The sequence below is a fragment of the Silurus meridionalis genome, chromosome 3 (assembly GCF_014805685.1).
Source record: "Silurus meridionalis isolate SWU-2019-XX chromosome 3, ASM1480568v1, whole genome shotgun sequence".
NCBI lineage: Eukaryota > Metazoa > Chordata > Actinopteri > Siluriformes > Siluridae > Silurus > Silurus meridionalis.
Window position 1 is genome coordinate 8,478,108 of NC_060886.1, and position 26,628 is coordinate 8,504,735.

Genomic DNA, 26,628 nt, shown 5'->3' on the forward strand with positions numbered 1-26,628 from the left:
TAAATCCATTTATTTTCCTCCAATGGAATAGGATAGTAGCTTTCTTTCTTTTTTAAATCTTTCAATTTAGTTAAATTTTACACTAGAACCCTGATTATAAATCCATATCGAGGTTTGGATTAAAACCGTTATCAGGCTAGCTCCAGTTCGCCGGCTACATGCTCCACACCGCTGGTTTTAAGGCCTCTGGTGGTATTGACTTTCTGTGTTGCTGGTAAAAGCCGAGTGAATGTGATGCGATTGCTCTCTTGCACTCATTAACTCTGCTTGTCAAGGAACATAGCGTGTCTCTCGCTCCTTTTTCATTCTCACCCGCAGAACCATGTCCCCGGATCCCCGAACTCATAAATCTAGCACTGACTGCATGCGGATATTTGTTAGGCAGGAGCTCGGTTTAACATATGGCTAGGCCATGCATCTGGGGTGAGATTCCCATCCAAAGATCATATAATGATGTAATCGTCTTTGCCCTCTGGTATCCGGATCACGTGTAGGCTCTGTGCCTATCCTCCTATCCTATTCTATTCTATTCTATTCTATTCTATTCTATCCTATCCTATCCTATCCTATCCTATCCTATCCTGTTCCATCCTGAAAATCAGTGACTCTTTTTTGGAAATATCTCTTTCCATCTTTCCATGGGAACGGATTATCTTGCAGCCATCTGTCGTCTTTTTTACCCCTAAGAATCCAGGATTTACACCTGACTGGATGATGCTGGATTTGAGAACATCTTTCAAGCTTTGAAGTTTGCTCAACATTTCTTTCAAGGTTAAAAAACAGCATTATTACATCATTAGCCTTCAGGAACATTAGCCTCTTTGCTTTTTTTCACTATTCTAATTAGAGTTGCCGGATCATTGAGCCAGAATGTGGTGTAATCTTGAGCCATGTTTATAATTTTAGACTAGTTATAACTGTGAAGAGTATATGAAAGGACTGAACCAGAAGTTATAACTGTATTCAATAGCAGGGTATGATGTGGAGATGAGACGGCATGACGTGGCAACCAGAGCCGTTTTTAGCCATTTTGGCACCCTGGGCAAGATTCCTATTGTCATCCCCTAGTGGCTCTGCCCCAACACAAACTCCACCACCACACCAGACAAATCATTCACAACCTTCCATAAGAAAAGTTTAAACCCATTTTATATTCATTGCAAAATTGCCTGACTTTAAATATGTAAACATTAACGGTATCTTACATTTTAGTAGAAAAACAGCAGGTAAATAATGGGTAAAGGGCAGTGGGGGGTGGGGCAGCTTACTGATGCCCCCCCAGATGGTTGCACCCTAGGAGAACCCCTAGTTTGCCTCTTCATAAACATGGTGCTGGCGGCTACAACCACAACCCACACAACGTGACCTTTTCTACTGTTTTCTACTGTGCAATGTTTATATCATTTCCACGTGTGACATCTTTCAACATTTAAAGATTATTATGATACCTGAAAAATATGCTTTTCATTTTATTTTTTACTCTTACTGATGGGGGCAAAAGGCAAACTGTCCAGGCACCGAGTTGGTGAAATGAACTTCCTGCCTAAGTCTGAATGACGGGTGAAGACATGCTTCTTCCTGAGACACTTAAACTAGTGCTTATTATTCCCTATTTGTTTTATGTATTCATGTCATTTAAAAAAAAATATGAGCTTCAGTTCCACCCAACAGAGTTTTATTCTGATGGTATCGTAAATCTGCAACCTTGTGAACCAGTGATTTATTCATTGATACAGACTTCAAAGCACTGGTACATTTCTCTGGATAAGAGCATCTGCTAAATGCCATAAATGTAAATGTTAACACGTGCTACTGGTACTGATGTGCTTTGCTTTACACTGACTTTATTTAAACCAACTTTGACTTGTGATTGACAATCTTCATGTAAACTAACAGCAGTGAATGAAATTGATTGAAGAGAAATAACACTGTACTATCCGCAGACCTAGGATTCTCATATTCTCACACACTCGTGTTAGCAAAAACGCAGTTTTAAAGCTGTATATTTAGCAAATACAATAAAGTGCAGGTGCAAGAATGTGCATTAGTATTGGGTTAGCAATGAGGAGAATTGATGAGTAAAGTTCTGTCATGAGAAAAGCTGTTTTCTGGATGTATTTGACAGAAATTGCAAACATAGAAGTCTAATTATGTCCAATCAGTGTTGAGGCCTTGAACATTCACGTCTCCTCTTGGTGTGTGAGACAGTGATGAGAGGATGATAGAGGACACTTTGGATGAGTGAAAAGTGCAGCTGCCTCTTTATGGTACGTTCAAAGTCATCAGTTGTTCTGAAGTCGCGAGTAGGTGTTTCGACTACTACTGGTTGCCATAGTAACTTTAATTTATGGGTGGTGCAGCCAGCATTCCACTTCTAATGTATCACCTGATCACCTGTACTGTACTGTTTTTACTTCCATTGATAGTGGTTGTAATTGCTCGTGTCTTCACCAGCTCTCATTGAAAAACGTCTGCGAGTTGCTTTATGTGTGTACAAAGCTTTACTTGATACACCTTCTGTGTTGCTTTAGACTTGCAGTGATGAAAAGCATGGATGTTTGTGTTTATGTAAAATATTGTAAAAGAAAAGGAAAAGAGAAAAAGGGAACAAGTCTCTTTTAATGGGGGTATGAATCATCAAAAGAGAGAATATTAGGTTAGAGTTTGCAAGATTCAGTAAAAAACAAAAAGACAAATAAAAAGTGCAGTTGGTTTGAGCGACGACACGTTATGATGAACGTCTGCTCGCTGGGCTCCAACGATTCCCTGGAGGCAGAGCGTAGATTTCGTGCGAGAGACGTGGGACTGCGAGCACCAACTGAGAACCCACAGAGTGATTCCTGCCCCCTGAGGATACTGCCGAGCATCACGCTTCACTTCTTTACCATTTCAATAGTTTTCATTACAGCCACGCACTTCAGCCTACGCCATCAACATTTCCCTCCATAAATTTCTATCAATCAGTCGTCTGTTTTATTAGTCAATTTTCTGCCTATGACTGTGACAAGAGGAGTTTTATAGCAGGCATCAGGAAAGTGATTGCCTTTTATTGTGGAGAGTAATGGGGTAAAACCTATTTTTTTTGTCAAAGAAGATCAGCTTCCCTTGTGCTACCTCATTAATGTTCAGCTGAGCTCTTTTATGAAACGTATTAGGGAACTGGAAAAAGCATAAAATAAACCACCGGACTGCATATTGAAGAGAACCACAGTGCAAAAGTAATTATTATGATAGCATCGTATCCAGGCCTCAAGTGACTATAATGTTCTCTGTAGATTAGATATAATTATTGTGCATAGTTAACAAGATATAGATATGGGCCTCTTATATGCATTTGGGAGCGTTTAGAATATTATGTACCTATGGCCACTTCGACATATACATGGGTGTTGTATTATCTTGGACATGTGAGAAACATGTTTGAGGTAACCATCTGTGTCTTGTCTAAACATTTGAACTGTCTGTATAGTGTAAGACATGAATAGTGAAGTCAAGTCGAGTATCCATTCAATTCATTGTCATTTTATCCGTTGGTACAGTAATCTGGACAACTGTCCTTCATGACCAAAGTACACAACATAAATTTACACTGAACAACACAAAACTAACTGGGATATAAGCAGATTACACTCAGCACCCAGCATTTGTGACAAAGACATAACACAGAAAATCCGCGGTGCGCTTTGGGAAGAAAAGCGCAGCCGTTGAGAGAGTGCCGGTGGGAAGGCACGTACCGGGATACGCATGCGCGATAACAACGACCGCCGTGAACCAACATATACCAACAATAACGGACGGTGAGAGTGTGGAAGTTTAAATAGGAGCTGGTGATGATGCTAAACGAGCACCATATGTGCGGGATTGAAGCCGCGGGAGCTTCAGAGAACGCGGCCGAGAAAGCACCTGACACGCTGCAGGGGGCCGAAGGGGGAGTGGCTGGTGGATTCCTGACAGATAAACATGTACTGTATGTATTTTTATAGCATGCCTTCATCAAACAAATCGCGGCAACGATGTTGTGTAAAAAAACCCTTTAAAAACACGTGCATGCACATTCTCATTTATTAACGCACATCATGTACATAAAGAAATTTCAAGCACGTTAATATATTGCAGCCATTTTGATTTTCGTTTATCTCGATCATCGGTTATCTCGATGCTTTTTGACGACCCCCTACAACATTGACATAACCGGGTTCCACTGTATATATATATATATATATATATATATATATATATATATATATATATATATATATATATATATATATATATATATAAATAAATTAATATAAAAGAGTCGAAATTAAAACCTTTAACGCAACACACATTTGATTATGACGTCTTTTCTTTACTCAAATATACAAAAAAAATGATAAACTCCAAAATTATTTTTAATAACTAAACTATATTTGTCCATGCCCATGTTAATTAGAGTATTAAAAACCTAAAAAGTATTAATTTAAGGTACATATACTAGAACAGGTAAAAAGGTGCAATTAAATGGGGATTAATCACAATTAAATATTTTAATCGAATGACAGCCCTAATTATGACCATTTAACATTATGACTAGTGAAGTGAATAACACTGATTATCTCTTCATCATGGCAAGTGAACATTTTGTCAAATTTGACGTGTTAAAAGCAGGAAAACTGGGCAAGTGTAAGGATTTGAGCATGTTTGATGAGGGCCTAATCTCTAATCGTGATGTCTAGACGACTGTGTCAGAGCATCTCCAAAACTGCAGCTCTTGTGGGATGTTCCTGGTCTGCAGTGGTCAGTTTCTATAAAAAGTGGTCCAAGAAAGGAACAGTGGTGAACCGGTGACAGGATCATGGGCGGGAGAGGCTCAGTGATACACATGGGGAGCGAAGGCTGGACCGTGTGTTCCAATTCAACAGACGAGCTCCTGTAGCTCAAATTGCTGAAGTTAATGCTTGACGGGGAAGGGGCTGATCTAAAAGCAAAAGGGGGACAACACAATATTAGGCAGGAGGTAATAATGTTATCCCTGACTGGTATAATCTGTATTGATTGTCATGATTACTTAGGGTTAATTTACCATTGCTTAGTAAATTAAGCTTAGCATAGACTTAAACTCGCTATGGGTTACTGTAGAACTCAATAAAACAAAAGTTTAATATACCTTACCTTCTAATTTAATTAATGTTTTTCCAATTAAGATATCAGGTTCAGGTAAATTCAATCATAAATCAGTCTTTATTTTATTTCTAATAGACCAATATAAAATGGATACACAGAATAAGTATATCATTCCTTGAATCCACGAGAACTATGCAAGGATGATTGCTTCAGTGTTGCCATAATTGTCATACCACCCCATTGCCACCTCATAAATAATTTTCTACATCTGCCCCTGCTGAGCAAGGCCCTTAACCCCATAGCTGCTCAGTTGTATGAATGAGATACATGTAAGGGCATCTGTCAAATGCCATACATGTAAATGTAAATGATTATCAGTCAAAACTTAAAAATCTAAATCAAATACAAAAATAGAATTAAAGAAAATTCAATAGATTATATAATATAATACACATAATAACATAATACATAATGCATAATAACCTTAGATTACATGTGTACCTCGTGCCACTCCTAGAGTAATGACATAGCACGAAACTGCTTTTTCACACCACATGGCATTGCATGAATTAGCTGCTCTAATTGAGCATAAATGTGGTTTTATGTCTCATATGGATGATTAGTTCCTCTTATACCTCTTTCAACAGCAAGAGCCAACACGTGAGATTGGTCACGACTGTACAAACCGACCTGAAGTACAATTTCTCCAAGTCAGTGCTGGTTTGAAGAACCCAGCAGCACGTTTTTTGAAAATGTCAAGATGCCTCTTTGCAGAGATATTAAATTTACCTCACGGATTGCTACGGCTTACTTTAGCATCTGTGTACTTTATCTTGCCATTCTCTATTAGAGTGTGTTCCTGCAGGTGCTTTGCTGAACGACAAGAATGGACTAAAAAAAGTTGAATAGTGTTTAGGAGGTTATTTTGAGAAAATTGGGAGAAAATATATGGATTACGTCAAATGAGATGCTATTTAGATGCTAATTTGGAGCAAGCAAAATTATGTTAGCTAGGACCTTAAACTGAATTTCGTTTTCAATTAAATAGGATGGCATCTGAGTGAAAAAGAAACTGATGTGCCAGTATTCACAGGAATAATGGCCAAGCCAAATGAAAGTCTTCTCTTGGTCTCAGGACACATCAAGGGCGAATGACCTGGCTTCCATCCAGAAAGTAATTATTTGATCTGAAAGAGCTCATATGCATGCAGTCTTTCTTGGGTTTCTCAGGCTAAAGGCAAAAATGTGCCAGATGGAGGGACTGCTTCTATCTTTCACCCTGCTTCAGGTCAAGTGATGGTTGGTTGAGTGAAAAAGCTGCTCTTTTATTTCTCTTTCTCTTTTTTCTGATACTTGTAGGAAACTTGGGTCACTCTGTGTCAATTTCAATGTCCGATAAACATCAGCAGATCTCTTAAATCTTGTCTTCAGCAGTGATTCGGATTCTTTGTGAATTTGTCATTTATTTCCATGATTGGATGGAAAACATCCAAGTGTATTTCCAGTCAGGTTTTTGCTAAAAAAAAGTAGTTATTGAAGTTTTGTCATTGAAATAATACCTTCAACAGAGAATACAAAGGCAGCTGACAGAACATCTGCGTGATGTCTAGACCCTCAACTGTCTTTTGGACATTGGACCTCTTTGAGTGTTTAAAAGCTCTGGCATGGAGATGCTGGTGTTGATCTGTGATGATCTCAAATGTTAAGCTAATTTATGAGTTGCTCAGGAGCTCCTGGTTCCATAATTTCAAAAGACTGTATAAGACTGTAGAAAGGACATTATGCATAATCTTACATTCCAGTGGTCATGTTAGTTCTCACCCTTCAGTGTTCAGTATTGATTAAAGTCTATAATCACACTCTTCATATCACCCAAATGAGGATGGGTTCCTCTTTTGAGTCAGGTTTCTCTTAAGGTTTTTTCCTCATAACATCTAAGGGAGTTTCTCCTTGCCACAGTCGCCACGGCTGCTCATCAGGGATAAATACACATAATTAACTTACATTTTTAAATTCTGTAAAGCTGCTTTTGAGACAATGAAAAAATAAAGAAAAGTGCTATAGAAATAAACTTGACTTGAGTTGAGTTGAGTTGACTCATGAGCAGGTGTCTTAGTGCAGGTGCAGAATGACTATCTTGATGTATTTAAAGACGTTTAATTGTGTTACATGTACTGTATAAAGATGCTGTCATTATTTTTTTAAAATTTGTGTCACCTGTTCATTAAACTAGGCTTTCATCACATAATACGATATGGTATTTAAGCTCAAATCATTGTACAATTAATATGGATGTGCATATCTATAACTGAGACTGAGTCATGTCTCAATGCATAGCGAAAAATGCGATACATTAAATATACACATGAAGCAGCTACCGATACAATTGACCCCTAATACGATTCAGAGTGATCTGATTGCGAATTGATTCAACACAATCCGATTCAATGCTATGAAAATAAATATGATGCTATGCAAATCAATATGGTACAGATAATTAGCTTTTATTTCTTTGATTCAGACAGACAGCAAATCATCAATTTACTTAAGTATCTTCTGGCTTCTAACACATGGCCCTTGCAAAAAAAGAATTAAAAAGATTAAATAAAACCAGACATTCTTTTCTTATTCTGTCTCTAGGAAGATGCAGCTCTACCTCTGCCATGTTAATCTATATTCAGTGTGACTCTCAGGGCATGCCTCGTTTTCTTTAGTGTTGTTAGAACGCGCTTGAGAAACAGATTACATAATAATTATGTATAAATAAATTGGTTTTTACTGATGCAAATATATATTTAAAACGATGCATCAGTTTACAAATACCAACTTGTATCCAATGCACACTTTCTTTTACATTGTTAACTTTTATGGCGATGCGAATCGTTGATTCTTAACATCCCTAATATATAAGCAGTAAAGAAGAGTTTTAAGTTGAGTACAGGAGAGTCTTAATGATTACAGCAGCACAACTTAGGTGGTACAAATCTACCAATAGATTGACCAGCAATGCAAATTCAAATCAAACACTGGTGACAGTTTGTGTTTCTGAAACACTGTAAACACTCCACAGTGTTGTCTTACCAAGCAGAGATTGCTGGGCGAGTGTGTCTCCGTGACGGACGTTCTGCATGAACAGATGGCTGAGGGTGGATGAGGAGACGTCGATAGCGAAGTGGCTACATGAGGAGTGTGTGAGGTGAGAAGAGAAATGGCAGTCCCAGCCTGAGGTTTATCACATTTGATTGGAGTTTCTGTCATCGTTAGGAAGAGAGCACCTTTATCAGCGTTGACACGATAAGGGCGATTTCGAGAAAGAAGGACAGTGTTGTATATGGCGGAAGAAGAACAGTCTTCGTGTCAGTCCATATTATTGTAAAAAGCAAATGTTCCAAAAATGTTTTTGCATTAAATTATGGTCTATTAAAAATTGCTACAATTTCTCATTAAATCAATAAGCCCAAGTATTTACCCACCTTCCTGTTTGAACAATTTTGAACAGCATTGGAGGGTGATGCCTTCTGGGAAAAGTCTGCTTCTAGATAATGACCCGATCGCTTGGATTATAAACGCTGGTTGAACTGATAAATAATGGAATAGCTCTCAAATTGTGATGGGGATTCCCTGCAGGAGAAATGGTGAAAAGAACTGGAAAAGGGCTTGTTAGCTATAATGAAAGGAGGCCATAGATGCATGTCTGCCTTTCACCATTGGCTTCAATGCCCAAGGGCTTCATGTCAAACCCTTAATTTGGAAGACTAATTACCTCTGGTGGTACAGACTGATGTTCACACATAGTTTAGAGCTTCAAAATCGTCTAGATGTTCTGGAATTTCCAGGTTCCAGTAACCCCTGAATATGTACCAGGATATGTATTGTTCCTGTTATTATGTGAACATGGATGTTTACATTGTAACCCTGTACTGTTAATGTATTTCTAAGAGTTTTTTACTGTATATCCATTAAATATATAACATACAGCAGTCAGGTTTATTACTAATACAGTGTTATATTGTAGAAGCAATGTATTGTTTGATAGATACTTTCCCAATGCTAATTGAAAGATCTAGCATTTATGTTTAGCTAATTCACTTTAACTTCAAATTCGATTTTTGATTAATGGACAAAACCCACAAATGATTACTGGTGTTAAAAATATATGCAAGTGGGGTGTGAGTTCATGTGTAGTTCTTGTGTGTTGTTTTTCTGTTAGCATTGGCTTCCCTGTGAGAAAATTAAATGGACAGCACTGTGTGAGAGATTTTTTTTTGTTCTGAATAATGTAAAATTTGTGCTCCTTATAAGAATAAATGAACAAACAATTGTTTGTCTGAGGATTAATATGATAAAATCATTCTTTTTTTTAAAGATTGCCTAATCACTTTTGAATGGTAAAAATGAAATGTAATGCTATGTGTGTGTTTTTTATGTGTAGATGAAAAGGAAATAAACAGAAACATATGCATTATACATATACATGGTTAACGCACTAACGCTGAGGCATGGTAAAGATCTTTAGTTTCGCATCTCAGTGCAGAAAGTGTGAGGAGGCAGAGTCGTGCTCATTTATTGATGACTCAGAAACGGCAGATTAGAAGAAGAAATCATTTTTCCTTTTTGATTGGTGAGTAAATGAAAGAAAAGCCACCATGAGCTCAAGCTAAGCACTTGTGATCTTTCATTCGCCTCTGCTCCAGCCTGAACCCAGGCTTCAGCAAATCAGTGGGTAATTGGCCACACTGTATACGTGGCTGGTCTCTTAACTACAGCAGAGGGAAAAACGCATGATTAAATATCCCTGGTCCATCAAGTCTGACTGGGTGATGAACTGTTTCACAATGGAGAATGGATTTTAACCTGTTCAAGCCTGCACCGCTGACTGCTAAAACTGTTGGTTTACTGTGCAAGTGTATGTAAGGATGTAACTTCACTTCTTCCCCACAAATTTACAACAAAGATTAAGGCACCCCATAATTGTATAGTATGGGGTAGCATTAAATTTTACTTTAGCTGAAATATTGTTTTATGAATTACATGGGTTAAAGTGGACAATCTTATGTGGAATGCTATAGTCCTCTGACTTCAACTTTACTGAAACATCTGGGAGGAACTGGATTGGTGACTGCAACCCTGTGTTTTTATTTAAAAGAAAATATACATTTATATAAAATAAATAAATAATAATAATTTTGTCATTATGGGTTACTAAGTATAGATTCATGAGAAAAAAAATATATTTAAATGATTGTAGTATCAGGACAAAACATCACAAAATTGAAAAAAGTGAAGGGGGGTCCAAATATATTCTGAATGCACTGTATGAATAGGGTATTTGGGCTGGTTGTAGCTTAGTGGTTAAGTCATTGGACATTGTATTCAAAGGTCATAAGTTCAAATCCCAGCCGCAACAAGTCACTCCTCCTGGGCCCCTGAGCAAGGCCCTTAACTTCACAGCTGCTAAGTTGTATGAATGAGCTAAAAATAAAAAGTTGACCTGGGTTAGGGTGCCTGCCATATGCTGTAAATCTATTTATATGATTTCCAGATTTATATAGATTTTGTTTTGCTCTCTTTTTTTGCAGGATTTTTGAAAACATTTTACTTAAAATCTCCAGGTTCCCTGATACGATTTTGAGCGATTGTAAGAGTTCCAAATGCTTTTCTTTACTTATGTGGCATGTGGGTTTCCTCTAGGCTCTCAAATTTCTTCCCATATGTATGTGTGTATGTGTGTGTGTGTGTGTGTGTGTGTGTGTGTGTGTGTGTGTGTGTGTGTGTGTGGATTTCCCACCCACTGTTTTAGATTGACTCTTAAGTAAATTTATAGAGATTTGTAGTAAACTCATTTTCGAATGAAATGAATTGATGAAGGCAGTAGTCATGTTGCTTGTGTTACTGTTTCTCAGTAGGGAAAACATTGGAGTTGTCTGTTGAGTAGGAACAAATACTTTCCGTGGCTATAAATAATTTCACTGCAGCAAATATAAAATATCAGCTCACACAGTTGGCTTCTTCAAGACAGAAATGGCTATTAGATCAGACAGACTACTTTGAGCTTGAAATCAAGGCTTTCAGACTAAATTTCCTCCTGGACGCATCAGGTTGCAAGCTGCTAAGTGACTGATATTAGATGCTGATGGGGTGCTCTCTTTAATTGTATTCCTTAAATGAGTTACTTCTCATTAGTTCATAGATGTTTTCAGTGGACGCACTTTTCACGGCCTGATGGAACAACTCAAGCCAACCGGCACGTTTGATGGGACTGTAATGTGATTGTCCTCATTGCTTTCTGTGTATGATGTGTAAAAAAGGAATTTTACTATGGACAGGAAATATGATGATAAGAACCTGATAGTGGCATGTGGACAAAGTGGGATGCACTGGTGTCACAGCTAGTGGGTCGTGAATGTAATCATGAGCTTGGGTTACTGTGTGGGTGGAGTTTCACATTTTTCCGGTGTACCTCTGGGTTTTCAGGTGTTTGCCCACCTTCTAAAATCATCCTGGTAGGTGGATGGTATATAATGATGCTAAACTAGATGGTAAACTAGATACCCTGTAATGGTCTGGAATCAAATACAGGTTGTATTCCCACCTCACACCCAGAATTCCTGGGATAGACTCCAGATCAACTGTCACTAAAAGGTCCTTGAAAAAAATTTAACTGAAATGACACTATTGCAAGGGCTTTAGCACTTCCATAAATGCAATTCATTTAATCCCATTTAAATTTTTAAACAATGATTATATAAAGTCTTAACTTAACTTATATCTTTTCGAGCAATTTCAACTTAATTATGTGTATATAATAATGGACAATAAAGCTCAAAGTGTCTATATTTAAATTGTGTATGTAGCCCACTTTTATCAGGAACTGTTACCATTTAAATTTAAGTAGAGCATTTTCAGCTGTAAGTCCCAAAAGCTGTGGCGAAGGCTAACAGGGTAATGTAGCACTAACCACTTTGCTGGTATTCTGGTAGCAAACTTGAATATGGTTATACGTATCAAGTATTTACAGTACATAATGATTTTCTTGTGAACACAGTGCTGCTATGTAAAGCATCTTGTATCTGAAAGCAGATTTTGGTGCAAGGTTGATAATTATGCACTAGTTTTGATGTATTTTAATAACCTACACAGGGCTCTGATTGGTCAACTATTCACCTAAAAAAAATGTAATAAATATATGAGGAGAAATTAAAATCTTCAACGCAACACATATTTGTTCACAACGTCGTTTCTTTACTCAGAAAAAAGAAAAAAAATAAATAACCTTGAGCGAAATATTAATTTTTAATCACTGAACATTTGTTTTACTGATGCGCCAAGTCTCAAATCATGCACCAGTATTTTTTTATCGTACAGATAACAGCAATACATCATTTGAATCTGTAAAGGGTCTACTTTTATATGTATACAGTCATAATAACAACAAAACATGATTTTGTAAATCAGAAAACAGACAGGGTGCATATCTGAACACATATCTGAAGCTAAGTGAATTCTTGCCTCACAGTCATAATACATATATGTATAGAAAACCGTATAGCAATGTCTACTTTTAAATGAACCGAATAAACAAATATTCTCTGATTATGTAATCCGTATGCAAGTTAGAAGAGCTACAGTTTCTCCGTTATCTTCTCATTTACCGTCTGTGTGGAAACATAGCAACGGTTCCGTTTGGTGTCCTGATAATTTACGTAAATTTGAAACACCATAATTACTTAAAAACATATACATGAGTATTTCTCATTGGTCAGACTGATTGTGGGAACTCGAAATGTGAATTATACTTATGCTGTCAACTTCCTATAATCCCGCCTCATTGCACTGTATTGTACTCCGTTACTATATGTTCTTACCCAAAGCTGCGTGCTATTTGACAGGAAACGTTGTATAACAGTCATTTTGAAATTATTGATTGAAACAGTTTGTACAAGCTGCGAACTGTTTTACGAGAGATGCTCTATACTTTGGCTTAATGTTCAGCCTTCAGCTCACTCGCTATAGCGGTTAAGTTATATATCTGACAAAATCTTTAATTATGAGGCTGGTGGAAAGCTGAGGCTAAGCTGTGCGCTCCTAAACATTGTGTGGGGATTATACAGTTGGGGGGGTCATGAAAGCTGTGCATGCTGGGTCATGATAGCAGCGGTTGCCATTAGTTTTCAGATGCTTTCCATTAAGTTGAATGTCACATTTCAGAGCAGCTTCCATTTTAGGCGATTGTATCACATAAACAATGTTTACTGGTGTATAGTCATATAGGAGGACGGGGCTGGAATGTCTCCCTGCTGTATAAGTTAATCAGCTTCTATTTCATTTTATTCCTGATGACATTGCAAGGCACAGGAAGAAGCCTGAGTATTATGAATCAAAACTATTTTCAAAGCATTTTGATTGGTACAATATGACTGAGAACGTTATAGAGATCACTATCTCTGAATTCTGTGTGTACTCTATGTGTTGATTAGCAACTATTGGTGAGTTAAATGCAATGTGGAATATGTAAAGAGAAGCATAATGAAAAGTTCATCACTGATTCTGATACTCGTATTGCTAATATGTTTTGTTTTATTATCGATGGGTTTATTATAGGATGGGTTCCCTTTTGAGTCTGGTTCATCTCAAGGTTTCTTTCTCATACCATCAGTTTTTCCTTGCCACAGTTGCCACTGGCTCACTCATTAGGGATAAACTTACAATTAAACGTTAGCAAACATATAGGCCATAAACTTATACGTTCTTCCATACAACTTTATAACCGCTTTATCTCTGTAAAGCTGCTTTGGGACAATGTTAAAAGCGCTATACAAATAAAAGTGAATTGAATTGAATTGAGGTTATATAGATTCATGCTACGGGATCTGCTTCCTTTGTTTCATTTCATTTCCTAATTTTACATTGAGCATATCAGGGCTGCTGCTATGGGTTTGTTTAGTAATCAAGTATTCTAACGATTATTCCAGTAATCACATAAAAAGTACTTTTTCTTTATTAAAAAGCAATATAAAATTAGAGAGAAAATAAGACAGGTATTTTAAAAAGAACAAGTAATTTGTTTTTCTTTTTTAAAATATTTACATTTTTATTGCTAAAATTGCATACAAGAATATCAGTTAAACTAAACCTGTTTAGTGAATTTAATAGCCATGTTACATCAAAATACAAATACAATGCGTTTAATAAAAACTTTTTGAATGCACTGTACATAAATACAAATATAAAAATACATTTTAAATTACTTGAAATGGCCTTACTGGCGCTTTGGCCTGAATCTTCTCTTTACCTTGCGCTGTTTTCTCCCCTTTCTACCAATAGCATCATTTATGTTACCTATCCAGAGCGCTCCAAAATTTAGCGGGTAGTGCGTCAGTGAAAATGGTCCGTAGGAAACAGTGCTCCATGTTTAGTTAGCTGACTAAACGAAGAATTTCGAATTTTTAATCAAATTACTCAAGTTACTCAAGGACTCATTACCTCCCTAGAGCATATAATAACTGTGTAAACATGAGCAGTTACCCAACTCATGTAGCTTATTTTTATTGGTGGGTTTCTCATGGGCAACCACTATTCACTCTTGGGCAAATAGAAATACTGTTTAATTCTACAATGTTGCTGTGTAACAATGTCCATTGTTGAAAGCGCTATACAAATTGAATTGAACTAAAAAATAGGCTTAAATGGTAAAATGTTAGTCAGGAAATTAGCAAGAATCAAACAAAAAGATAATATAACTCAATAAGAGATTTTTTTTCTCTTTGCTTTGTATTACATGATTAAGCTTTGTGGGTAAACACAAAGAAGAGTCATTGTTGTTCCTTTTAATATTGATTTGCTTCCAATGCATGAGGAGGAGTTGAAAAAATGCAGACGTTGTATTTTACATCAAATTGTAATTATCCTGATTGCCTTTGTATAGAGAAAAAGTATCTATATGTGAATTTTTCCTGTTTGTAACTCAAACAGTTTACTGCAGCAGAAGTAAACAAGCAAATGATGGCACTATTTCTTGATCATTAGTCAGACTTGTGTTTTGTGTTAAGATTATTTAAAGCTTCACATTTGTCATTTTAGGTTTGGCCAATTTTACTTGGATTAGGAGTGTACATCTTGAAGAAACTGGATTCTCAGATAGTGGATTGAATCCATGCATGTCTTCATGTGAACATTTAAATAGGTACTAAATAACTACAGTCATTTTAGCTTGATGGTATTCTTAGACCTGAATCCTAGACCTACAGGATTTGTACTATGATGAGGAGGTTTTGAAAGCACTTCTGTAGATCGTTCTGAATAAACACATCTGCTGTAAATGCAAATCAGTTCAATCCATCAGATATAAAATGATATGTATTGCAAATAAAGGCACCCCAGACCAAATCACATTCCTGGCTATGTGATTAACAGTACTGACTCTCGTGACCCAGCATTAACCTACATTATATGGGCAAATGTATTGGGGCAATATTTCCAGCCATATGTGGTTCTTCCCCAAACTGTCACCACAATGTTAGAGGCACATACATGTTTCAAATGTCCTTGGAGAATGACATTTTCCCTTAAACTAGGAGACCCAAATTTTGTTCAGGCATAAAATTGCCCCTGTGCACAGCTCCATGAAAATATGCTTTACGTGAGTTGGAATGGAAGATCTTGAGTGTCCTGCTTTAGAGATTTACCTCAACCCTAATGAACACCTTTGGGATAAATTGGAACAATAATTTCACCCCAGGCTTCCTAACCTACATCAGTACCTGACATTACTAATACCTATATAGGTAAATGAGCACAAATGTCCACAAGCACACTCCGACATCTAGAACCTTCCCAGAAATGTGGAGGATATTATAACAGCATATGGGCATTGAATGTGGAATATGATGTTTAAAAAGCACATGAAGCTTATAATCAGTTGTCTACAAACTTTTGTCCATATAGTGTATATTATACATCGTGCTGTAGATAAATCATAATAATCAGTGGAAATTAGTTAGGATTTCAAACCTAAAGGTGAAACAACTTCATATCCATAACAATCCCTTATCCATAAGTCAAGCACTTCTGCTCTGTAACAAATTGCTGAATGAATGCAGGTGTGAAAAGCACACGCTTAAACTCTTTTATATGAGCCAATCAATTCAATTGTTGGTGTAGAGCCAGACTAAAGCTTAGACAATACATTCAGAAACTGCACATTGCTCTTTATTAGCTCAGTTGGATGTAACTGGCGCTGTGCTTTGTCCTGCTGGGTTTTTTATAGATGCCTATTTACTTTTAGTTTCTGTAGTGTGTGTGTGTGTGTGTGTGTGTGTGTGTGTGTGTGTGTGTGTGTGTTGTGTGCACCTCTAAATCAGATGTGGGGTATTTTTTGGGGTAAAGCAGCAAGTTGTCACTTTAACTGGAGCCTGACTGATAAAAAGGAAGAAGAAGCAGACAAGACAAGTGTATGTACACACACACACACACACACACACACACACACACACACACACACACACACACATGATTGTCTATGACATTTATTAATGCAGGTTTAAGTTATAGGTTTAAGAGATACACCAGTATGATACTATAGTATCGATGTGTACCTTACGAATCGCGAGTTTATTTGTAAAGAGTGGACCCTAATGGAATCTAGTGGGAAGTAGTGGATTGTCTGTTTCACTTATCTGCAAGTGGAGAGTCCAAACCACAGGCTGAATAGTAATTAGGGAGCTGAAAGTCTCTGATGACAAACAATGCTGGATGTCATTAGTTTTGCTGTCACAGCAACAGCACAGGGTCCTAATGTCTTCACTGCACCCCGCTGATCTACTGGAAGGGTGGTTGGGTGTCAGCTCATTTAGGAGCACTGCAGAGCTCTTCTCTTATATGCTCTCGTGTAGCCATTCCATCTTCATTTACGTGATTCCACCTCTTAACCTTCTCTTTCACCTGTGTGAATGTGTGTGTATGTGTATGTGTGTGTGAGAGAATGTGCCCCTGTTCTGCCTGTGCATATTCCAGCTCTAAGGCATTTTATCCAGAAATGGTCTTTTGAACCAGGCTTCAGTGCCAGACTGATTGAGTGAGATGTGAGCTGCCAACCCTGAAATTCTTTCCCTTGAGCTGATGACAGAATCATACAAATGAGCAAGTCCTTATAGATCTCTGAGCTAATGACTGTGCATCAGCCAGCTTTCTGTAGTGTAGATCTTTAGGTTTAAAAGTGGGGGTCTGTGCAGGAGTCTGTGCAGCTCAACAAGGGGTGTGAAACTATTCCTTCCAATAGTGCAAATCACAACTTATCCCCTATTATCATGTATCTCTGCTTGCCTGGACACTTTTCCTTCCACATGCACCTCTAAATCTCTACTCCAGTCTTATCATATTGGCTTGAGGGATAATATGAAGAAATTGAAGCACACTACTGATGATCACTATATAATTTAGTAGGGTTCTTTCTTTCCCTTTCAAAGAATGACATTAAATGACATCTTTTCAGCATTAATTAAAGAGTAAATAAACAATTTTACTAATGATACACCGGTCACATCTCATTTTCAACTTCAATGAAGTGGAACAAATCTTGTTTACAGCAAGTCCTGGTTTTGTGTGATTTGTCAGGGAATGGAGCATTAACGCTAGCTCGCTATAGGGTGTAGTAATGGGGCAAGAGATGCAAGGAGATTTAATTTTAGACTAAAGATACCACAAGCTCAGTAAGTAAAAATTTACCATAAGGAAATACACCTTTTGCTTCCATTTTCTTATTTAGGTAAATTGATGTTTTTGTACCTCCAAAACGTTTAAGTGAAGAAACACCACAATGCTACCACATCCAAAGACATTTAATACAATTATATGCCTCCAACTTTGTGGTAACAGTTTAAGGAGGAATCACGTATGGGCCATACATTCCACCATTCCTTTATGGTCGAATGTATTGGCAGAAAAAGTACCAATACATTCAATCATAAAGTGTATTTAGTTTTACATTGATTTACTCGTGATATGTGCAGTTACAGATTACATATTACAGTTAGGTGTGTTTAGCTAAAGAATATGGCATTCATTCGAATTTGGCTTTGGTTACAGGCTTTAATCTTCAAATGCTTGCTGTTAATTTGCAATATTACTGTTCAGCTGCATCCACTGATAAGAATTTATTTCACCATATTGACAATTCACCTGATGTTTTTACTTGTTTTATGTAATGCACTACATAAAAACGTTCTGTATTTACACATATTTTGTTTTTGGTTTTGGGAATAGATTATGAATTCTATGAGTATTGACATTTGAATCGCTTTAATTTGTTTAGAAAATTCATATATTTAATTGATTTAACCCACTTAAATGGTATAATTTAGTATTTCATGCTGGTCAGTTTTATGTTTTATTTATTTATTTTATTTCAATTTCAATTTTTTAGTTTTTGCAACGCTCAAAACCATATGCTGATGTAGCTTTTGGACAAAATGATTGTGGTGAATGTTTATACCCTAATTTATATAATTACTGCGAACAATATCACCATACAGACTGAAGTATTATATAACAGATCCTTCATAGTTTGTTGTTCATATTTTTTTTTTTCTTAAAACTCATACATGTAGAATTGCTGCATTGTATTTTTCTTGTCTCCTCCATCACACATTCTTCCTCTTGTTGCTACTGCTAGTTTTAGTTTCAGTGTGTTGGAACATAGTCATTACGCACTCTGTGATTTTTCCATCCAGTATGATTTTTTTTTCACGTTCATGCCAGTCGGAACGATACCGACACTTGCTTCCGTTTCTCTTCGACTTGTAAACTGACTCCAGACTATTTATGTTCATTATTGTGGATTTAGAATCGGTGTTCTTTTTTGAACACATAATTCTAGAAAAAATGTGCTTTTAGTAGGTTCTTGTTCCTGGAAAATTTTGCCAACAGCTGGGCATTTGGCAAGTGCTCTTTCACTGAGCAACATTAGTATAAAAGAGCTTTTAATATTGGTTAATATCTTCCATTAGGAGGAATCTGAGCACTGCTGCTGATACAAGGAATGAGTCAAATGCAAAATGTAAATCTTGTTTTTACTTAAAGACCATGTGTGCTTGAGCACATGCTGCTTAACTCGCTGTAAATCTAACCAGGACTTGCTGTTTTTTTTTGAGGAACCTTCCTGCATAAATTGTTCTTCTAGTCTCTCTTTATCTTTAGATAAGCAGGGAACTGGTGCACATTTTTCCTTTTATTAATCAGTGTGAACATGTGTGTCTGTGCTTAGAAAGATGCAGTTAGGTAATGCATATTGAGTCTCGTTGCTGTAGTTACTGTTTATTTTGGATGTCTCGCCGAGTGTTCTTAGTAACCATGACATTGCTTGGAGTTACGAAGTGAGAGTGGCAAAAAAAAAAAGACACTTAATGGAAATGTGCTATAATGTTTCTGTACTTTTAAATCTACCCTCATCTTTATGAACAAAATTGCACCTTACAGTATTTCTGAATGATTTATAATGTTGTCTTCCTCTCTTCTTTTAAAATGTACAGTACAGACCAAAAGTTTGGACACACAAGGTGTGTCCAAACTTTTGTGTCCAAGGTGTGTCCAAACTTTTGGTCTGTACTGTATATATATTATATATACAGTACAGACCAAATGTTTATCTTCTTCTTCTTCTTCTTCTTCTTCTTCTTTCGGCTGCTCCCATTAGGGGTCGCCACAGCGGATCATCCGTCTCCATACCACCCTGTCCTCTACATCTGCCTCTTTCACACCAACTACCTGCATGTCTTCCCTCACCACATCCATGAACCTCCTCCTTGGCCTTCCTCTTTTCCTCCTACCTGGTGGCTCCATCTTCAACATTCTTCTACCAATATAATTCATGTCCCTTCTCTGCACATGTCCAAACCATCTCAATCTCGCCTCCCTCACCTTGTCGCCAAAACATCCTACATGTGCTGTCCCTCTAATAAACTCATTTCTAATCTTGTCCATCGTCGTCACTCCCAACGAAAACCTTAACATCTTCAGCTCTGCTACCTCCAGCTCCACCTCCTGCCTTTTACTCAATGCCACTGTCTCTAATCCATACAACATCGCAGGTCTCACCACAGTCCTATAAACTTTCCCTTTCATTCTTGCAGATACCCTACTATCACAAATCAACAGACCAAATGTTTATATATATTATATATACAGTACAGACCAAAAGTTTGGACACACCTGCTCATTCAAAGAGTTTTCTTTATTTCAGTGTGAATCTACAATTTTCATAGTCATGAAAATAAAGAAAACTCTTTGAATGAGAAGGTGTGTCCAAACTTTTGGTCTGTACTGTATGTATTTTGAAATAAAAAACGTCTACATAATTAGATCAGCTGTTTTTTTTTTTTTGCTGCCCAACAACAAAAAGATTTTATTTGTTTTTTAATCTATTAATTACAAATTTCAATTTTGGTGAAGATAAATTAAACATACAATAGAATTATATTCTATATATATGTGCGGTTGAATCTAAAAGTTCTATTTACAAGAAGTAATTTATTTATCTATGTTTACACACTATCACCTTTAAAATAGTCCCTTGAACAGCAATACAGCACTTCCGCGTTCTTGCCACTTCTGGAATATGTTCTTCCCAAACATTAAGATCCAGTGACCTTTGAGCTATATCTTCATTTTTCTGTAGAAGGGCGAAGTTTGCAGGAGCCAAATCTGTCGAGTAGGGAAGTGAGATCATGTTGTTTCTGGCGTGAAACTCACGTGTGAGGATGTCAGAATAGCAGCAGTTGCAAAGCTCCCAGTGTACACAGGACAATATCTTTTGGCACACTGACTTATAAAGGTCGGTGCTCCCTGTGAATGTGCATGCTGCCATCTGTTGCCATTTTTTTACCACCTTGTATACATACAGTATACATGTTCAAATAAATACACAAACAAACAAAATAAATATAATAAATAATAAAATAAAAATTATAAATAAATAACAAGCAGGTCTTACACACAGCAGGGTTGTAATGTACACAAAGTTCACGTGTCGGTACCTACCTCTGTTTTTAAGTCACGGTTTGGTAAAATTTTGGTACAGTTAGGGGGGAAGAAATGCAAAACATAAAATTGCTTGTCGTTTTTAATTAGGCAGTTTATTATAATTATTTGTGATTATCAACAGTTTACATTTCTATAAAAATGTGAAATAAAATGCCTGCTTGGTTAAATAATATATAAAATAATATTTTATACAATTTAAATAGGATAACTATAATTAATGCAATACAGTTTTTATTATATTGATTGAATTGAGTCATATATTCAATTGACCCCATAATATATATAATTTTATAAACATAATTTTAATTTAATTTTAATTTCATTATATTTCATACCACGTGAAGCACTATGCATATACAATATATGCATATACAGTGTTTATATATATATATATATATATATATATATATATATATATATATATATATATATTTGTATATATTTGTATATTTGTTTGTAGACCTCTTATTTGCATGTCTTCACCCTCTATAGTCTAGATAACTTGTTTCACATTATTTCCATTGTAATTCAGTAATTCCAGGTGAAGGCTTCCATAGTTCAATGACAATGGGATGACAACAGCAGTGTTCTACACTTCAGCACAAAATGGACTCTTATAATTGATAGCTCTTTTTACGGTATTTTTTGGTGCTCCAAATCACCTCCACACAACTGTGATGAGTGGAGTGTTGTCTATGGAAAATTGCTGTTTCTCTCTCAGGAAATCAAGGTTGTACGGCCTTTTCGGAAGACTTGCCAGCCTTGTGACACCACGATAATGGAAACTGAAACCGGGAATATTAAACAGATTTTTTCATTTTCCTTTTGTTCTGTGTTTTATGAAGTTTTGTTGTTTTTGTTCGGCTTTGATCTGACTGCACAATGTGCAGGCAGCATGTAAGCAGGTGTTTGTAAGGTTGGGTTTAATTCATAGATGTTGAATGATTGATAGGTTCAAACAGAGGCAGAAGTCTTGTGCTATCATGCTTTGCTTTTGGAAAAAAATCGGGGACTGCTGTCTTTGCTAATTCAAACGCAGCTAGATTTCTAACGTTCAGACAGAATAAACACTTTATGACAACCATGTGTTTTATCTGAGGGTTTTCTGTAAATACGTCACACGGAGATCTTTTATTAGAACTTTGATGAATGAGAGATGAAAATTAATTTAATCTGCCTCTTTTCTTTGTTAGAACGGCGCTAGTTAAACTGGCTGTTCTCAATGCAATTTGGTCTCATTTGAAGGTGCGTGGAGACCGGGAACGTGACTGGTTACCATGGTGAGAGGGGCACAGTCTCACTACAGGCTGCTGGTCAAAGCTCTATCGAGACACACCATTCACGTTTATTACTTCAATGCTGGCAGTAATCTTTCACCAAACTGAAAAGAAACTAAATTTTAGAAGCACAGAGATTTTTTTTTTCCTGGGGGGATGTGTGTGTTTGTGTGTGTGTGTGTGTGTGTGTTATGTTTAGGTGAGGTGAGGGTAAAGAAAAAATCATATGGTGCCTACAAGTCTGTGTGTGTATCAAGTTTGTCAGCCACATGCTAGCCATTTTACGATAACGTCAGGTCTGTCAAGCAGGACTAGAAGCGTCTTATATAATGCACCAGAAGCATTGTGAAGTCTGAAACTTCACATTTGGATGAGGATTCTTAATTTATCAAATTTTTATGGTTCCAGGAATAAAGGTATCATTAGGTCAACCAAAAGTGCATCACACTTCACAGTTTTTTTTTTTTTTTACACCTTTTCTGATTCTTTGAATTTCTGATTCTGAATGGTTTTTGTATATCATTTAACTTATGGTGAATAAATTATATACAAATTTGCTAAAGTAGAGAAAGAATAAATAAATAAAGCATGCATATACTCCCTAATGCCCTCGATAGAGGCAACCTGTCATGTAATGAGGATACGAAAGGGTTTAAGTGCAGGCGAAACCGTACTTTGATTGATCCAAAGCGAAGCAATCCAAAACGTGAAACAAATTTCAAGTCAAGAAACAGAACACATTTAGGCAATCTAAAAACTAACATCATAGGACAAGACTATAAGCATGAATGTGGAACACAGAAACAGGTCAGACTGTTTAGCAGAAGGGCTTGGTAAAGTCAGGTGTACAAAGATAGCAACTGAGCAATTACTTCTAGTGACGGGTCGTTCATTAAAGATTCATTCACTTTGAAAGGGTTTTTAAAGTGACTCAGTAGAACGAGTAGCCTCAAAGAGTGATTTATTCATTTTCTACTGGATGCGCATGAGCAAAGCATCGCAAAATCTCTGTAGGTTATGTACAGGAAACAGAATTGAGTAGTTTACCTCTCAACTCTTCGTGTCCAAGTTGTTCGTTCTTTTATCACATGACTCCAATTGACTCTACACAATTTTTTTTTGTCCAAATCTTGATATTTCAAGTATGTTACAAGACGCTACACAATGTAAGAGAGCTAGGTTTATTTTTACAATAATTATGGGAGTCACATGACAAAAGAACTATATGAGAAGATATGAGAGGGGAAGCTACTCATTCAATTTATCATCATTTGTCCTTAGCTGCATTGTCATATTTTCAATATTGGAACTATAGTCAAAGTACATGTATGTAGACGTGTTGGGGTCAATCTACTTATTTAAAATCTAACATTTTATTTTTGATCGAAGACATGTAAACTAAATAAAAAAAAAGATTTGTTAATATTGTTGAACGCAGTTTAAGGAATTAAGTCACTAAAATGATCCGATCTTCCAATCAGTAAGGATTTGTTTACTTATATATATCCCAAGCTCGGCTATGAGAGGAGGATGGGTGTTGGGATATAAAGAAGATCAAGTAGAAAGTTAGCTTACGTATTGGCTTATTTGGTATATTGTAAAAACGTGTGTTCATTGTTTTTTGCGGGTTTATGCTGTCGGATTAGTTTAGGTTTAAAATATATATTCATATTTGAAAAAGCTACAGTTTTGTCATGTTTGCTATCCTAATTGATATAACCTACATTTACCACCTCCTTAGCCAATAAAAATAACCAAACTACTGTACGTACCCTTCTTATAATAACCATCTCTTCCCAGTCAGTCAGTCATAGTCCCTATAAATAACCCAGATGTTCTGCTTATCTATGCAAAGTCCTGCTCGTTCTGCTCCACTAATTATGTTACTGGCCAGTTTGTTGTCCTCCGTGCTTTCCTACTATTGATTCAGTCTGTTTTATTTATTGAATTCTTCCTATAGCCTCATTAAATCTGACTACTGATTTTTTTTATTCTGATTTTGATTTTGCCATTTTTTCTTTAAAGAAAAAATTGCCTGCTTTGTTCAACAACACAATGCACTTGCATCCAATCCAGATCCTGACAATGTTTAACAGCTGTTCTTCCATCTGTGTTAACAAGCTAATTAATTAGCTAGCATAATTTTGGATTGTCTACTTTGTGCAGAAAAAAGCAGTACTCTCTGGGGGTGGGGGATTACGACGTAAAAATGACAATTAACAATTATCGGGAACAAGTAAATCTTGTGGCAGGACACTCTTTCCGATGACATTTGGGACGCTTTTTACCTCAGAAAAATGGTACTCGGGACGTCGAATAATTCATTTGTTAGTTTGCTGATGTAAAGGACACCTGCAAAACTCCTCAACCCCTGTTGCCATGTCCCTATCAGTTGGTGTGTGTACAATATTTTGGTTCTTTCGATCCAGTGGCCTGGCATTGGAGATAAGAGATTCCCCGAGTGAGGTGATAAAAACTCCTTAATCCTCTCTAACAAGGTACCAGTCTGCCCGCAAAAGCCTCCCACATTATTTCCCATTTATCTGAGGCCAAAATAGACAGGGACAAATGAACACACAGGGGTTCTTCATACATAATAGTAACATTTTAATCACTTACTTGAAGTGTCTTTTTAAAAAGGCACGCCATTTTAAAGCTCTTCAATGGGTTTTTTTTGTCAGACACTGTGAGTAAGTGAGTGAGTCACGGAGTGCACTATTATGATAGACCTTTTACTTTTTATGGATGATTTGAAGCTCAAAAAAGAACAAAATACTGAGCAAAAGGAAAGAAGCAGAGTTGACCTGAGGATGATATGGTGAGGGAATATCCTTTAATGTTGAATGCACATGACTTGCTTTTAGCCCTGTGTTCCCAGTCCCAGACTAATTCATAGGCTCTGCATGTGAGTAATGCCATTTTCTCTGTCTGTGGGCTGTCCTGTGAGCCAATCAGAGTCAGAGAGTCAGAAATCAAAAATAATCTGCTCTAATGTGTAGCAGAGCCACAATAATATTACTTACAAAATCATTTGGCATGTAGTACCTAAAAAAGTTATGAGAAACAGCAAAAAAACAAAACAAATATGACCAATACCTGGTGATGCAAGGTCTAAAATGATTTTTTTTTTCTATTATGCCTCCAGTTCTTTTTGCAGAACAGACAGTCTGCCCAAACCAATATTTCCAACTAAACTTTAGTTTTGTTTCCCTTTTCAATTCTTGTGTCCAAATAAAGTACTCCAGAAAAACACCTACAATTGACATTTGCTTTTGAAATATGCAGGTTTTTTGTTTTTGTTTTGAGAAAGCAGGACTTGAGGATCAGATGTGGTCTGGTGGGAATCTCTACAGGTGAAAGGTCATGTAGTGTGAGACTAGTTCACAACAGATTTAAAAAATAATTCAACTTATGTAGTGTGCTATTCTGAGATATTTATTCTGAGATATTTAAAAGTGGCCTGGTGTTCTGGCGCCCCTGCATCAGTAGAAGCAGGTGCTAGGATGCAGGTTATACATCGAAATAGGAAATTTCTTTTTGGCAGGAGTGTGAAGGATGGCACTATATGTAGGTAGAATAACATGATCTGCTTGACATAAGCTGCCATCATTTGGAGAGAAAAAGGATGCTTGGTGCCAATTAGCTGAAGTAATAATATACAGATTTATGGATCCTGAGGAAATGCAGCACCCCTTCCCCCCCAACCGAGTACCGCCACCACGATTCCTCCTGTGCCAGGCTGTTAACACTTCTATTATATAACTGGTAACTCATGCACCTGCCATCATTCAACTCATCCCCTTGCCATCTTACTGTGTTGCCTCTTCTGAGCATGCTCTGTGACCTTTCTCTTTGGATAAGCAAAACAAGGAATGTAAAGCGAGAAACAAACGGTAATGACGAGAAGATCGCCTTTTCTTACGTTCACCGCATGTAGAAACTAATTACCTCAAACACATTATTAATTATCACATTGAACAGTGTCTTTCTACTCACATTAATCTAAAGCTTTCTCTTGTACAGAGATAGTTACAGGATAATGTAGAGGGCTAGAACTGGCCTCCTGAGAGTGCATTGTTACAAGCAGGATCTCAACAAGAGCAAGTGGCCTCCAGAGCCTCAAGCCACAGCCCCACTGCACCTCTTTCATCTGGGAATTGGAGGATTGGATTAGAAGATATAACAAAGATCAAACACTTTGAAATGTAAC

General features: G+C 36.8%; 1 protein-coding gene across 1 annotated transcript in view; it reads left to right on the forward strand.

Moving 5' to 3' along the window:
* kcnh3 (potassium voltage-gated channel, subfamily H (eag-related), member 3) overlaps positions 1-26,628 on the forward strand; it is a 162,026-nt gene that overhangs the window by 10,616 nt on the left and 124,782 nt on the right. The window lies entirely within an intron of this gene.